This window comes from Manduca sexta, chromosome 23 (genome assembly GCF_014839805.1).
Source record: "Manduca sexta isolate Smith_Timp_Sample1 chromosome 23, JHU_Msex_v1.0, whole genome shotgun sequence".
Taxonomy (NCBI): domain Eukaryota; kingdom Metazoa; phylum Arthropoda; class Insecta; order Lepidoptera; family Sphingidae; genus Manduca; species Manduca sexta.
The window spans coordinates 2,218,590-2,232,712 of NC_051137.1; the positions used below are offsets into that span (position 1 = coordinate 2,218,590).

A 14,123-nucleotide genomic window follows, 5' to 3' on the forward strand; every position below is an offset into this window, starting at 1 on the left:
TATTGTTCAATTTGGTTTGGTTGGACATTTTTGTTTTTGTATCGTAAGGTAAATTGACCCCACTACACTTGATGGTAAGTGGAGTGAAGTCCAATAGAATGTCGACTGGCGAGTGATGAATACAGTCGACACAATTATGACGGCCTGTTGATACACAGGCTGATTCCGGAACGCTACCCACTTACATGGGCCACTATGGCGGGTTTTAACAACTTGTGTACGGTGGTCGCTATCCGGGCGGATATAAAATATATCCTACTACCAGCGAATTTAAATTCTAAGCCAAATTCTCCCCAAGCTCCACCGATATGTTCCAATCAGTACAATAGTGTGCATTATGCTGCTTGCAAGAAGCGGCAATAGCCTAGTTGAGTGTGGAACGGACTGCCGAGACGAATGTCCACACGTGCCAATCCTACACACCTCTAATTTTTCAAAAAAAAATGTGTTTTTTCTTTGTGAATTAACATTTCCTTTAACGGTGAAGGAAAACATCGTGAGAAAACCTGCATACCTGAGAAATCCTCTATAGGAATTCTGAGGGTGTGTGAAGTGTATCAATCCGCACTAGGCCAGCGTGGTGGACTAAGGCCTAATAATCCTTCACAATAATAGAGGAGGCCCGTGCCCCAGCAGTGGGACAATATATTATACAAGGCTGATATTATATGCTGCTTGTTAGTAGACATAAACATTGCAATGAAAACTATCAAGATTGATTATCCCATATAAAACCATAATCTCTTAAGTTTAAACGTAAATACCTACATCATAAAGCAAGAACAATTCCTACAACTACCTCCCATTGCGTTAGGACTCGTGGCAAAGAGTCTTTTGATGTACACAGCATGACTTACCAGTATGACCTCACTAGACACGAGTTTTTCTATCACTTAATTTCTGTGTTTTAGAATTTATTTTTAATCGTGTGGAGATTTCGATTTTTTAAATCTCTATTAATGCTTTTTATAGAGAGACAAATAACTGGTGGTAAATCTCTAGTATACTTTTTTGTGTGCAACAAATCGCGTTATCGCTGTAACCGCTTGGGGGGAGAGTAGAACGGTTAAAGTATTACCGATGTTACAACCCATGGCCACTCGGGAGTATAGCATCATCTGAGCGAGCATTGGACCGAGTCCCTAACCCTTGTATACCTTACACCAGCATGCCGCCCAAAACTCGCTTTAGCTTTCTTCGACCCATACGGGATGGCCTTGGGGCATCTTGATGTCTATAGTATGTGAGACACCGTCTCAGAGTAGTTGGCACATTGTTCTTTTTCTATCCCCAAGCAGCAGTGTGTATGCACTGTTAGGTTCCAGTTAGAAGGATCTTGTAGCCAGCGTACTGGGCAATATGAGACGTATCATTTTATGTTTTAGGGTGAGAAACGCAGTGGAGTGACACGCAGTTTGTAATTCAAAGTTTTATATGGTGTTGCTACTGTTTATGGACGGTCATGTCGCTATCAGGCGAGCGGCATGCTCGTCTCGTCATTGCAATAAAAAATAATATAAGAGTGTCACCTGATGTTACTTTATATCTACCACTAGACGAATACCAATACCAGAGTCGGGTATAATCCAAGTTAAAGAAACGCAAAGAGTTTCGGAGAGAGGTTTTCGGGCTCCCAAAATACTCACTGAATAATACATCTGCAAATTGTCACTTCACGTTTGTATTTGTAAGACCCTGGTATTACTGTAGTCAAATCGCCTTATTGCTAAAATGTGTGTTTTTTTATTATTTAACAAAAGGCATAACACAAAACACAATCATTGTAAAGAATACTTAAGCAGTAAATTACATTAAGACTAGATTGTATTCCTTAAACCTATGCCCTAAAAGCAATTATACTACGGAAACGACTCTACAAAAAACAATAAACAATTAACAATATAAACATCTGCTTATACTTCATTGTGTTATGTAAACATAAATTGTATGGAAACAAAATTGTACTACCTACAAACTACTAAGTTTTCTTACCTAGAAGAGAGAAATCATTCTTCATAATCAAAAAGCACAACTCCACTCCTTCGATGACCAATACTTTGATGCTAAACTAGATTGCACAAAAGAATCCCTGCACAAGTCTTCCAATAAATTGAATTGATCGCACGTTGGCCAAACATTGTTTGGGAAACGCTTACATCAAACAATGTTTGTTCCAATATGTTTTACTTGCCAGCTCGGTGGTTTACATCATGCCTTATTGTCTCCTGACATAAACTGAGCTATATTGAGGAATCTGGGGCAATATAACGCACTTTGACTAGGTAGGGATAATATTATCAATTTGTCGACAAATCACTTGTGTTCCAAGTACAATATTGGACAATTAATTACTTATTCCATATACTACTAATAACAGGTTACACCCAATACAAGTAGTGTAGGACATAATCAACATTTTTTTTTATTGCCCAAAACACAACTAATCAAAATTTTATAACATTATATCAAGTATAACTAACGAAGATACATGATGTTTTCTTTTTACAATTATTTACTCAAATAAAGTTGTCAAAGGTAGAGATAAAAATATAATCTTCTTCAGAAGAAGAAGAACGCCAAGCAGAAGCTTGGCGTTATCCCGGCCTAGGTTCCAGGGTCCACCTTTCTACTTGGAGCCTTCCATTTCGTCCGGTCTTTTGCATCCTGCTTAGTGAGACCACTGGGTTTGAGATAATAGTACCTACATCAATGATATAATTAAAATAATTGTTCTAGCCGAAGTACAAGTTCAGAAATATTACTAACTGGTGGAAGGTTTCTCTGGGTAGGTACCACTGCAATGTCTATTTCTGCCACCAAGCAGCAGAGTGTAGTCACTGTTGTGTTCCGATTTAAAGGTCATTGTAGCCAGCGTAACTACAGGACATAATGAGACTTAACATCTCATGTCTCAGGATAGCGAGCGCATTGGAATACCAAACAATACTTTGTAATTCAAGGTGTTGGACGGTGTTTCTACTGTTTATGGGCGATCGTATCGCTTACCATTAGGCGAACGGCAAGCTTGTCTCGTCATTCAAAGCAATAAAAATAAAAGAAAATAACAAAAACAGATATTTGATAATGCAAATCCCACGCAAATAATGAAATCATCATATTTTATTACAATGTATAAAATATTTGACATTAAACTTTAATTACATGAACGTGTTGAAAAAAAACATGTCTATGAATAAGAAGTATTCATTAAATATTACTTTAATGAAATATCTGTAACGTGATGTTATCTAAAAATGCTCCAATCAATTCGACATGTAGGAAGTGAAGATAAAATGAAATCGGTGTCGTTCGGACCGTCATTAATCGTGTCGTAAAGTCGTCCGCGATCGTATCGTGCTCTGGACGGGTGGTAAAGAGTGTTTTACGAGGGGACAGGGTTGTCACCTCGTTGATGATTGGGAAAATTATATTTGTTAAATAAATGTAAAACTACACATATATATTATTAAATAAAGCTGAAGGGTTTGTTTGTTTAAATGAGCTAATCTAAGGAATTACTGGTACGAATTTTAAAATCTTTTAGTGTTGGATAGCCCATTTATTGAGGAAGACTATAGGCTATATAACATCACGCTATGTCCAACAGGAGCGGAGCATGAATGGAAAATGTTGCAAAACGAGGAAAAAATATTGATTTTGAGTGATTTCGTCGCATGCGCTGTGTAAATGGTTAAAGTAAGCACGAATCAAAATGACAAAATTGTTCTTCTTAAAAAAATCTCAAAAATTAATTATAAAACAAAGTCCTTCGCTTCATCTGTCTGCCCGTCTGAACGCCATAAGCTCATAAACTACCTATCAAATTTCGATGAAATTTAGTATGGAGGTAGTTTGAAACCCTGAGTAGTATATAGCCGACTCAGGACTTCCATCCCGGGAAAATAGGAATTTTACCTCGGATTTTTTTTTGGCAGGCAGAGCAACAGGCTAAACCTAATTCTCAATAAACGTAAATAATATTACTAAAAATATCAAAACTCAAACATCATTTCATAAATATCAAAGTCCACGTCAAAAGAAACCACAACGAGTCAACCCTAGCTGTTGCCGATAAAACGTTTATGCTAATTTCAGTACAGTTTATGTAGAACGCATTCGGTATTTATCGGCTGATGTTAAAAAAATATTTGTAAAGGCCGCGTTTACCTCCGATTATGTTGTTAGGACTTGGGTGGAATTTATTTTGTAGTTGTTGTTGATAGTGAGTGTTGATCATCAGAATATATGCTTTATGTTGTTGGTGGTAGGATTTATTTTATATCCGCCCACATAGCGACTACCGTACCAGTGGTAAAATGCGATATTTGGCTTAAAGGAACCCAACATGTAGGTTATTTGTATTAATGCGATCTGCATCTCGTTCTGATGATAGATTCTACAGAAATTCTATATAAAGGGAAGCCGGCAGAAATGGAGTTATATGGACCTTTCGTCAATGCACCATACACAGTCTTAAAACCGGCCATAGTGGCCCATGTAAGTATGTCGCGTTTCGGGATCAGCTTTTGTATATCCGGTTCCAACAGGCCGGCATAATTGTGTTAGCTGTCTAGGGATAATCATCACTCATCTTTATTGGAACCCCCCCCCCCCTTCCCATTAGGTGCAGTGGGGTCACTTTCCCGTGCCCATAAAGAAAAAAGAATACAATATGAAACCTTATTAGTGGGAAAATCTCACGGAATAATATTTTAATTAAAGAAAACTTACAAACAATAAACAGTCTTATTGGCCTTTTATATAACAATGATATTTCAAAAACATTATCATTAACATGCACACATCGAAACAATTGTGTCAACAAGCGAGAAACACCTCTACATATACACAATAACTCCACTTATTATCAAGTGCAGTTGGGTCTTATTGGCTTGTACTTCAAAAGAATATTTAAACACAATAACTTGAAAATACACCTAATTAATTAATTAACGCAAATTCTTTTATAATTATCCTTCTCCAATCCACCATAAAAGCTGATTACATATAAAAACCTCACAAGTTATTATCTACGTCACTCACAAGTCGGATTGTGTAATCACAAGTCGCCACGCACGGCCGAATTTGATTAAACGACAGCAGCGTAGCTTTAATTAACATGGTTTTATCTGGCGAGATACACTGAGACGGTAATTAGGTTGAAACATCGAGTTTATATCGGGATTTGGTTATATTGACAGCCTCTGTCGAGCTGGAAGGTTTGGCTTGTGTAGGCAAATGTTTGGTCCAAAATATGGCGTTGAAGTTAACCTAAAAAATTAATTCCATGTTGTTGCATGAAATATCTTAATTGTTGCTTAATTAAATAAATATTTTTAAGACTACTTACCATGATATACCTTACGGCTTCTATTAAGAAATATATCCTAACACCTATCACTAGATATATACAACAAAGTCACCTTACTTTATCTGTTTGAACGTAAATCAAGAAGTATGAAATGAATTTTCATTCTTAACCCTACCTTAACTCTGGTACTACGTATACAAAGTCACCTTGCTGCGTCTCTTTGAACGCGATAAACTCACAAACCGTCGAACAAATTTTTATACTGTTTTCATCATTGGACGGACTCATTAACGTTTTCTACGACAGAATAAAAATACTGGTTTATTGCTTTGTTCAACAGAATAAAAATACAAGTATATATGCTTTGTTACGTATGCGACGCTTTGGCAGTAATATACACATTACCGTCACGCATGTTTTATCAAAGGGGAGGCAGGAAGGCAACGTATATTTTATGTAAGTATATAATAATTATAAACGTTACAAATTAATACATTATTTAGTTACATTGACTATCGGCCCCGATATGAACCAATTCCGTGTTCAAACGGAATATTCAAACTGCTTTATTCATTTTTAATGGCCAGTTAAACATTTAGTCTGGCTGCAAAAGCAATTTATTATGTTTGAGTGTTTCTAAAATAGTTGCTATATTATGTTATTCAGATTATTAAAAATAAAAATGTTTATAAAAAAAATGGAAATAAAATAAACAAGTCTTATGATATTGGCAATATCAAAAGACATAATATTATTCGTAGTCTTATGTTATTGCCAATGTCGAGTAATAATAGCAAATATAAACAAAAAGAGATAAAAAAATCAGGTAATCAAAAAATCTCAATTTTGAAAATATCGTAGAGAATGTTCAAAAACAGTGTTTCCGCCCGAGATCGAACCGGAGGCCTTCTGCGTGTTAGATGTGATAATATGGAAGGGTTATATTCAAATGAAGAAAACGTCTCTACCGTTAAAGTGCGAGTGTGCGATAGAGATAACTAGTTCCTAAGATATTCTTCATTATCAATACTTTAAATATTAATTACCGACACATTTAACAACCTGTTTTGATACCGCCTTTAAACGGGTATATATTTACTTTTTAATTTTTTTATTATTACTATAAAATTGTATAGTACCTGCATTACTCTATTTAAACTTGAAAACAAGTAAAAGTATCTTTTTTTTTAAATATATCTATTTAATAAAAAAAGACAAAACCTTAAGTGCAATACGCAACGAATCTAAAATACCACATTTTTTTTCGAGTTTAGAAATTTCCAATTCCACTCAAATATAAACACCCTGTACATCCGAAAAATGCAAAGCACCCTGTAGATTCAAGACGCGTACAAAGAAAGCTAAAGAACGGCCTACGCAGACACCTCGGAGCTTATAATTGCGCCCGCCTTTGATACGCGCATGTATTTTTGATGTCACTTCCGGTTGCTGTAGACTTGTTATTATGTTGTCGGACTTCTTCGAAGCTTTCATAAATGTTTTGTATCGACGCTTCTTTTGACGCTAGTGCTTTTATTTAGTCATTTTCCTTTTGTTTTTAAACCATTTTCATTGGTATAGACTTCTAAAATCAAATTTTTTGGATATTTTTTTTTGCATTTGTTTTATTGTAAATATAAATATACAAATGAACTAATGTCTCGTATATTTAAATTATTTATATTTGGCAGATAACAATCATGTTACCTCCAACTTAGAATGAAAAATCATTCAATGACGCTACACTCTGACGTCAATCATATAAATTATTTAGCTATTATGTTTTTAATATATATTTTTTTACTCATTTGTATGTCGTTTCTTGGCACTCTTGTACAATATGCATAATTCTGAGGATGCTATATTCATCTTCAAAAAAAATCACTCCACAACCCTCATTCGGTAGCTTAGTTGGGTGTGGAAACGACTGCCGAGACGAATGTCCGCAGGTTCAAAATCTAAGGCACGCACTTCTGACTTTTCTAAAGTCATGTGTATTCTTTGTGAATTATCGCCTGCTTTAACTGTGAAGGAAAACATCCTGCATACCTGACAAATTCTCTATAGGAATTTTGAGTGTGTTTGAAGTTTACCAATCCGCACTAGGCCAGCGTGATTGACCAAGGCCTAATCCCTCTCAGTAGTAGAGAAGGCTCGTGCCTAGCAGTGGGACAATATATAATACACGGCTAATATTTATATATTATAACCCTCACTTATTCATGCATGGACGTAAACAAACAAACCAGTGCATTTCGTTTCCTTATATCTTTAAATTGAAATCAGTTGTTGAATAGTATATTGTGCATTGTCGGTCCTACATCGCGGACGGGCGCGCCTCTTTACTTATCAGATTTATAGTCGCTGCCCGGCCCATTTGTGAAGTCGTGAAGCTTTGGGGCAAATTATGAAACATGAACTGATATTGAGGATCTCTAGATAGTTATTTTAATGCACGGTTTAGTGGTTATTGGTTGGGAATTGTGGGACTTTGGGTTCTAATGTTTTGGTAGCCGTAAACTTATAGATAAATCGCAATATTACACTACTATCAGCTTCAATGACTGTTATATGATATGAATTGACTTTGTTTTTATACGCGCTCGACAAAGTGACCCCCCACTGCACCTGATGGTAATTGGTGATGTGCAATAGAATGTCGACTGACAAGAGATGATTACCCCTCAGCAGTCGACACAATTATGCCGGCCTGTTGGGAGCGGACACACACAGGCTGATCCCGAAACGCGACACACTTACGTGGGCCACTATGGTTGATTTTTACGCCTTGTGTACGGCGGTCGCTATCAGGGCGGATATAAAATATATCCTACCAACAGCAAAATAGCAGCAGCTTTAAACTGACACCTATAATTCGCCAGTGTTCTGATACGATACGATAGAGGGCGTCTATGTCACTGTATCAAGTATAAATTACAGGATTTATGCTGATAATGAGCAGAAAATCCCAATATGATTTTACTTGACCTGGGATCCCATGACCAGCAAGGACCAGCAGTTTCGGACAGGCCGGTGACTTAAGAGGATCCAATTTCGGGCAAAATGTGTTGCAATAACTCATTCATTTGACCGATCTAAAAATCAAAGCAAATCTTTCTAGAATCTGACCTAGACTGGCATTATTAATGTGCACATAAGGACAAAATCCGCTTAAAATACAAAGCTTGTGAGACAACAAGAGGCTTAGAAAAAAAGTAATACACACAGGCCTTTATAAGACAGAAAATATTACAGTAAAAATGCACTTAGATACTTGAATAGTGTCTGGCGATATATCAAAGCAATGAACGGTCAAAAGTTAAAACCGAAAATAGACCGGTTCAAAGAAATAACATAGACTTAAGCATTAAAGATTATAAAATTGAATTATAAGGATTTTCGTTATAAGATGTAATAAAGATTGCAAAATAGTCTTGTTGAGCTCTGTCTAAAAATTAAATTTCATAAGATATTACGTTTTTTAACACGTAAAACTTAATAGATAAGATAAAAAGTCTGTGACGTCAAAGTCATTACTTAGATAACAAGACAATGATTAAATGCTAAGTCTAATAATGCCCTGTACGCTACCATATCGATCAGAACATAATAACACGTATTGTTGCAGAAATAGACAAATAACCACACAGACGAACTCAGTCATACTAGAAACCTACTTTATAATAAACGCCTTGATTCCTAAGCTTCTTAACATTATACTACAAAAATATTATTTGATTTTAGATCCCGCATCGTACCATCATAGCATTGTCAGGTTAGTAAAGCGGCGATAGCCTAGTTGGATGTGGAACGGACTGCCAAGACGAATGTCCGCAGGTTCAAATCCCAAGGGCACATACCTCTGACTTATCTAAAATCATGTGTGTATTCTTTGTGAATTTATAGTTGGCTTTAACGGTGAAGGAAAACATAGTGAGGAAACCTGCACATCTGAGAAGTTCTCTATAGGAATTTCGAAGGTGTGTGAAGTCTACCAATCCGCACTAGGCCAGCGTGGTGGACTAAGGCCTAATCCCTCTCAGTAGTAGAGGAGGCCCGTGCTCAGCAGTGGGCAAGTATATAATACAGGGCTGATATTATTATTGTCAATTTCATTCCCACCTCCACGAACAAAACTTTCCACAAACATAATCCGAGACGCAAAAATATTTTACGCTTTCAAAATGAATAGCCACTAAAACAATGTTTCAGTTAAAACGGTTTCGAGACCACGGGGCGGAAAATTGGCGGCCATTAAGAGGCTCTAAGCTTTATTTTTTGCCGTGCCCCACCACCGCGGTAATTAAATGACAATTACCAGAGTCGCAGGGGGAATGTTGTTTTCCATTGCGCCAATTTATTGCATGAAGAGCCACGACTGTCGCGGTTCCAACTCAATTATAACTAAGTGATATTCATCAAAAATGTCTGTAGTCCGTAGAATTAATTATTGAGAATTAGTTTGTTCGTGCGTGAAATTCTTTTCCTGCAAACGTGCAGCAGGAATCGTAAATGAATCCGCGACACTAACTTATTCTGTCACCGGGTGCAACTGTTTTTATCCAAAACATCATGATTTCCTATTGCTCTTTTGCTGCTATTCACTAATATAATCTTACCTTTTCAATATAAATCATGTTTATATCTTTGGCATCGAGTGAAAATAATTCACCAATATTCAGTATAAGGTGATGTTTTTTTCTAGCAATCTCTTTGGTTTGCGGTAGTTCCAGAGCGCTACGAGCTTGGGACCTTTAAAAACATCTTTAACCTAAAGAACCCAATTATCACGGACTAGTGTCTCAATACTCGACTTGATTTCACGAAGGCAATCAAACGGCACAAGGTTAGTGTTTATGTAATAATAATATCAGCCCTGTATATACTGTTTCACTGCTGGAAACGGGCCTCCTTTACTACTGAGAGGGATTAGGCCTTAGTTCACCACTCAACCTAGTGTGGATTGGTAGATATCACACACCCTCAAAATTCCTATAAAGAACTTCTCAGGTATGCAAGGATCCTCACGATGTTTTCCTTCACCGTTAAAGCAGGCGATAATTCATAAACAATACACACATAATTTTAAAAAAGTCAGAGTGTGTGCAGTGTTTTGAAACGGCAGACATTCGTCTCGGCAATCTGTTCCACAACCAGCCGCTTAGTATTTACATTACAAAAATCAAAATCAGCAATAGACAAATAATTATGTTCATAAAATAATATTATTCTTTCATTATTCTATTATCACTACATTGTGAAACCGCAACATCGGTTGACCAACACGACTAATAATTTAAAATTATTTGTATGTCCATTCAGCGAAATGTGACAAAACTTAACAATATGAATTATAAATTTAGTGTTTAATTACAATATCGGTATGCCGCAGTTGGATTGGCGGGCCAGTGTTTGCCGCTGTCCGAGCATACATACTTGTTTTAGGATGTAATTTTTTTTAAATATTAATTTTAAAAGCTTCATACACGCTGCCATTTCTTAAAACAGGCCGGCATAATTGTGTCGACTGTAAGGGATAATCTCTTGTCAGACGAAACTTTATCTGGAACCCACGTCGCTAGCTATCTGGTGCAGTGGAGTCACTTTGTTTGGATAAAAATATAAACTTGGAGCCATAACGTGAGTTCTTTGCCGCACAAATGTGCGAAAGCGCTCTCCCATCCCTCGTCTGTCAGCTCTCTACACTCGGCTTTCGATGAAACTAAAATACCTAGATATTTACCATGAATCTTTATCTTCGTTCAAACTATTTTAGAAAATATTAATGAAATAACATAATTGCAGATAATAATAGTTATACTAATTTATATTTATAAAACGTATATGGGTAGATTTATTGATAAGACTCATGTTTATTTATATTGAAATTTGTTTATTTTATCTTAGAGCATGTTTTGATTGCCTGTTATTCAAATTGAAATTAATCCAATAATTTTATTTTCTTTCTTTTTAATCGTATGTAACATTAAAATAAAATTTATTTTTCGGAAACATAATATCTATATTTTTCAGACTTTATTGCGGTTTTTTATATTAAAATTTTTTCTCGACATTTCTAAAACCGCAGCCTCCATGGTCACAGGGTGGATTGAGTTGTTGGTCGTCCGAAAAGTCAAAATTACAATATCTACCTACATTTTAAACTTATACATGTTTTTTTTATTGTAATGGCTGTTAACGGTCCGATCTATGTACACAGAATGAGCTCACAGTGTCCTGAAGTGTGGCAGCCGGTCTTTTGGGTTCCGATTTAATTAAATGTAGAACAGAATCTCATGTCAATCCCAGATCCGAAAAATAGTTTTACTTCAATGTCTAAAGTAAACATGAGAAGTCATTACGTATATAACATTGTGTATTTCGTTAACTACCCTTAAAAAAATTAATTAAATAAATAAAAATCTTTAAGCACTGTAGACAGATAATATTGTAACTTATTTTTATTTTATTTTTCCGTATTTGCTCAAGACGTGTAGACCACGTTGATCCAAGCACAGATGTTTCAAGTGTTGCTCATACTCAAATAATAAATACTATGAAAACTTATTTTCCTTATTTGCGTATTATTTTTATCCAAGTAAAGTAAATGTCTTTCTTTTAGACAACATGGAAGAGTTGGTACAAACATTGTGTCCAATACAGCTTGAACCAAACACGTCCTACATCTTGCGTGGACTTGCCCTTTCTAATCCAATTTTCAATCAAGAACTGATATTACTTTACTAACCTTCATAAGATATTGTTTTAATATCCCACTATAGTTTTTGTTCGCGGTTGCATCCGCTTTAAGCTTATTTATATGAATAAAATCTAACTGGGTCCCTATCTTCATGCCAAAATTTAATCAAATTTATCGAACAGTTTATATTTATTAGGTCTACATTCAGATCCCATTTGACTTAATATTAATCACGAATTTTTTAGTCGAGATGTTGAGATGTTGATTAGAAATAAACGCTAAAACTGATAAAGGAATTTAGATGAATTTTACACGTAAAAAGATCTCATCCTGGCCGTAGTCTACCTTTTTCCCAGAATAGTATATGTCGCGGGAATTTTATTCTGGGAAGGATTTCTCACACGACCAAAGCCGGGAACTCAATAAGTTTTATTATAAGGCTATAGGAGTTTTACGTATGTAATTGTTTAAAACCGATTACTGGACCGTAAATAATAAACGTTTGCAATGACATACTTTTCTCTAGGTCAGTATTTCCCAAACTATTGGTCGCTAAGCTATAGTGACATTTAATTGAAAAAGTACAACCTTCATCGTAACAGCTAAAGATCGGGTTATAATATATCGGAACACCTTATATGTATGTAATTACTTAAGTACTTATAAAAAATTTGGATATTAACTCTTCTTTCTTTTTTTCTCATTATACACAAGAGGTGAGACCAGGGGCCGAAGCCAACACGCCGTCTTACAATCGTTTATGCTGAAAACAAAAAATATGCATGGGAATGAATACTAGCGACAGAGTTATCTGGTGATACTTATGTCATTCCTGTAGATATTCTTATTTTTCTAAAGACGTTAACGATTATAGAAAGGCGAAGACGCCTAGACAAGAGGCTACGACGCCAGTATACTGAATTTTTTGTAAGGCGCGTCACCGCTCATTTAAATTTGGGTACCTACTGCTCTAAGCATTCGGTAGCTTATAATTTTACTCAAAAGAATATTGTTATCGTAAATCATTTAAACTCGAACGCTGAAAACTAATAAGCATCATAACACAATGTCAGAAAAATCCATAGTAGTTTGATTTCTATCTCCAAGGCAACAAAAATAAAAACAATAGTTGACCACGTTCTTCAGTACCAATTCGACTCTCTCCATCCTGAAGTAGGCTTTAAATTGGTTACGTTAACTTATATACTGATACAGATACTTGAGGATCCTACCCAGGAGCAGCAATTGCGACAAATGGCAGATAACCGCCTTCGTACAGGAAACGTTATAGGCAAAAGTTAACAAATGAATCAGTAAGAAAATAGACAGTCGTAAACAAGAAGAAATATTTAGAATAATAATATTTTGTGTAAATGATAAGCGTTGGTGTAAAAGAAGTAAAAGAAAAGTCAAGACGTAATATTAAGTATTAAATTTATTTGTATCTCAAAATAAGTTCTAAATTATCAGTCATTATTGCTCTATTTCTAATTGCATTTATTGTGTCCCGGACATTGTTGGTGTCCCGGACCGCGTGGACTTGGTCCGCTACGTTCTACATCAAGATCTTCTTCTTTAAAGACGCTAGAGTCTACTGGGATTTTTTCATTTCCCGGTCCACGGAGGCCTACTTCACCAGAGGCTGCATTCTCCTGAGCGCTCGCGACTTGTGCGGCGAGCAGCAGAGCGGCCATCATACCGAGTACCTGTGTCGCGGGAAAGAGGTTAACAAATGTGCTAACATTTACGAGTATAATCACTATTACATACTTTATAATAAAAAAACAAAAGTAGAAAAACAAATTGATAAGAAAATATAGTATTGGTAGTAATAAGAAAACTCACCCTGAAAAATTTCATGTTTGTTGGTTTGTTGTTGAGCGTGCAGTCACAAGAGTACAGTCACGATGAGTCTGTGAGGAACTGGAGTCACTCCTCAGCTTATATACCCACAATGTTTGACCACAACACATCTGTGCACATTCACTAAAACGTGGTATATTGAAATTTTTCCTTATTTGGCCAAGAGTATTTACCACCAGTGCATCAAACATGTGTGCCGATCAACGTGATCATTTTTTGTGCACTATGTCTTTCAATAATTAATATTAT

At 35.9% G+C, this 14,123-nt stretch overlaps 1 long non-coding RNA gene across 1 annotated transcript; it reads right to left on the reverse strand.

The window, feature by feature from the left end:
* Window positions 1–13,428: 13,428 nt before the first annotated feature.
* Window positions 13,429–13,920, reverse strand: LOC115443801. The gene is made up of 2 exons (XR_003938651.1): window positions 13,857–13,920; window positions 13,429–13,717 (listed from the first exon to the last, which is right to left on the reverse strand). It is a non-coding gene; the product is annotated as an uncharacterized LOC115443801 (long non-coding RNA).
* Window positions 13,921–14,123: the final 203 nt, after the last annotated feature.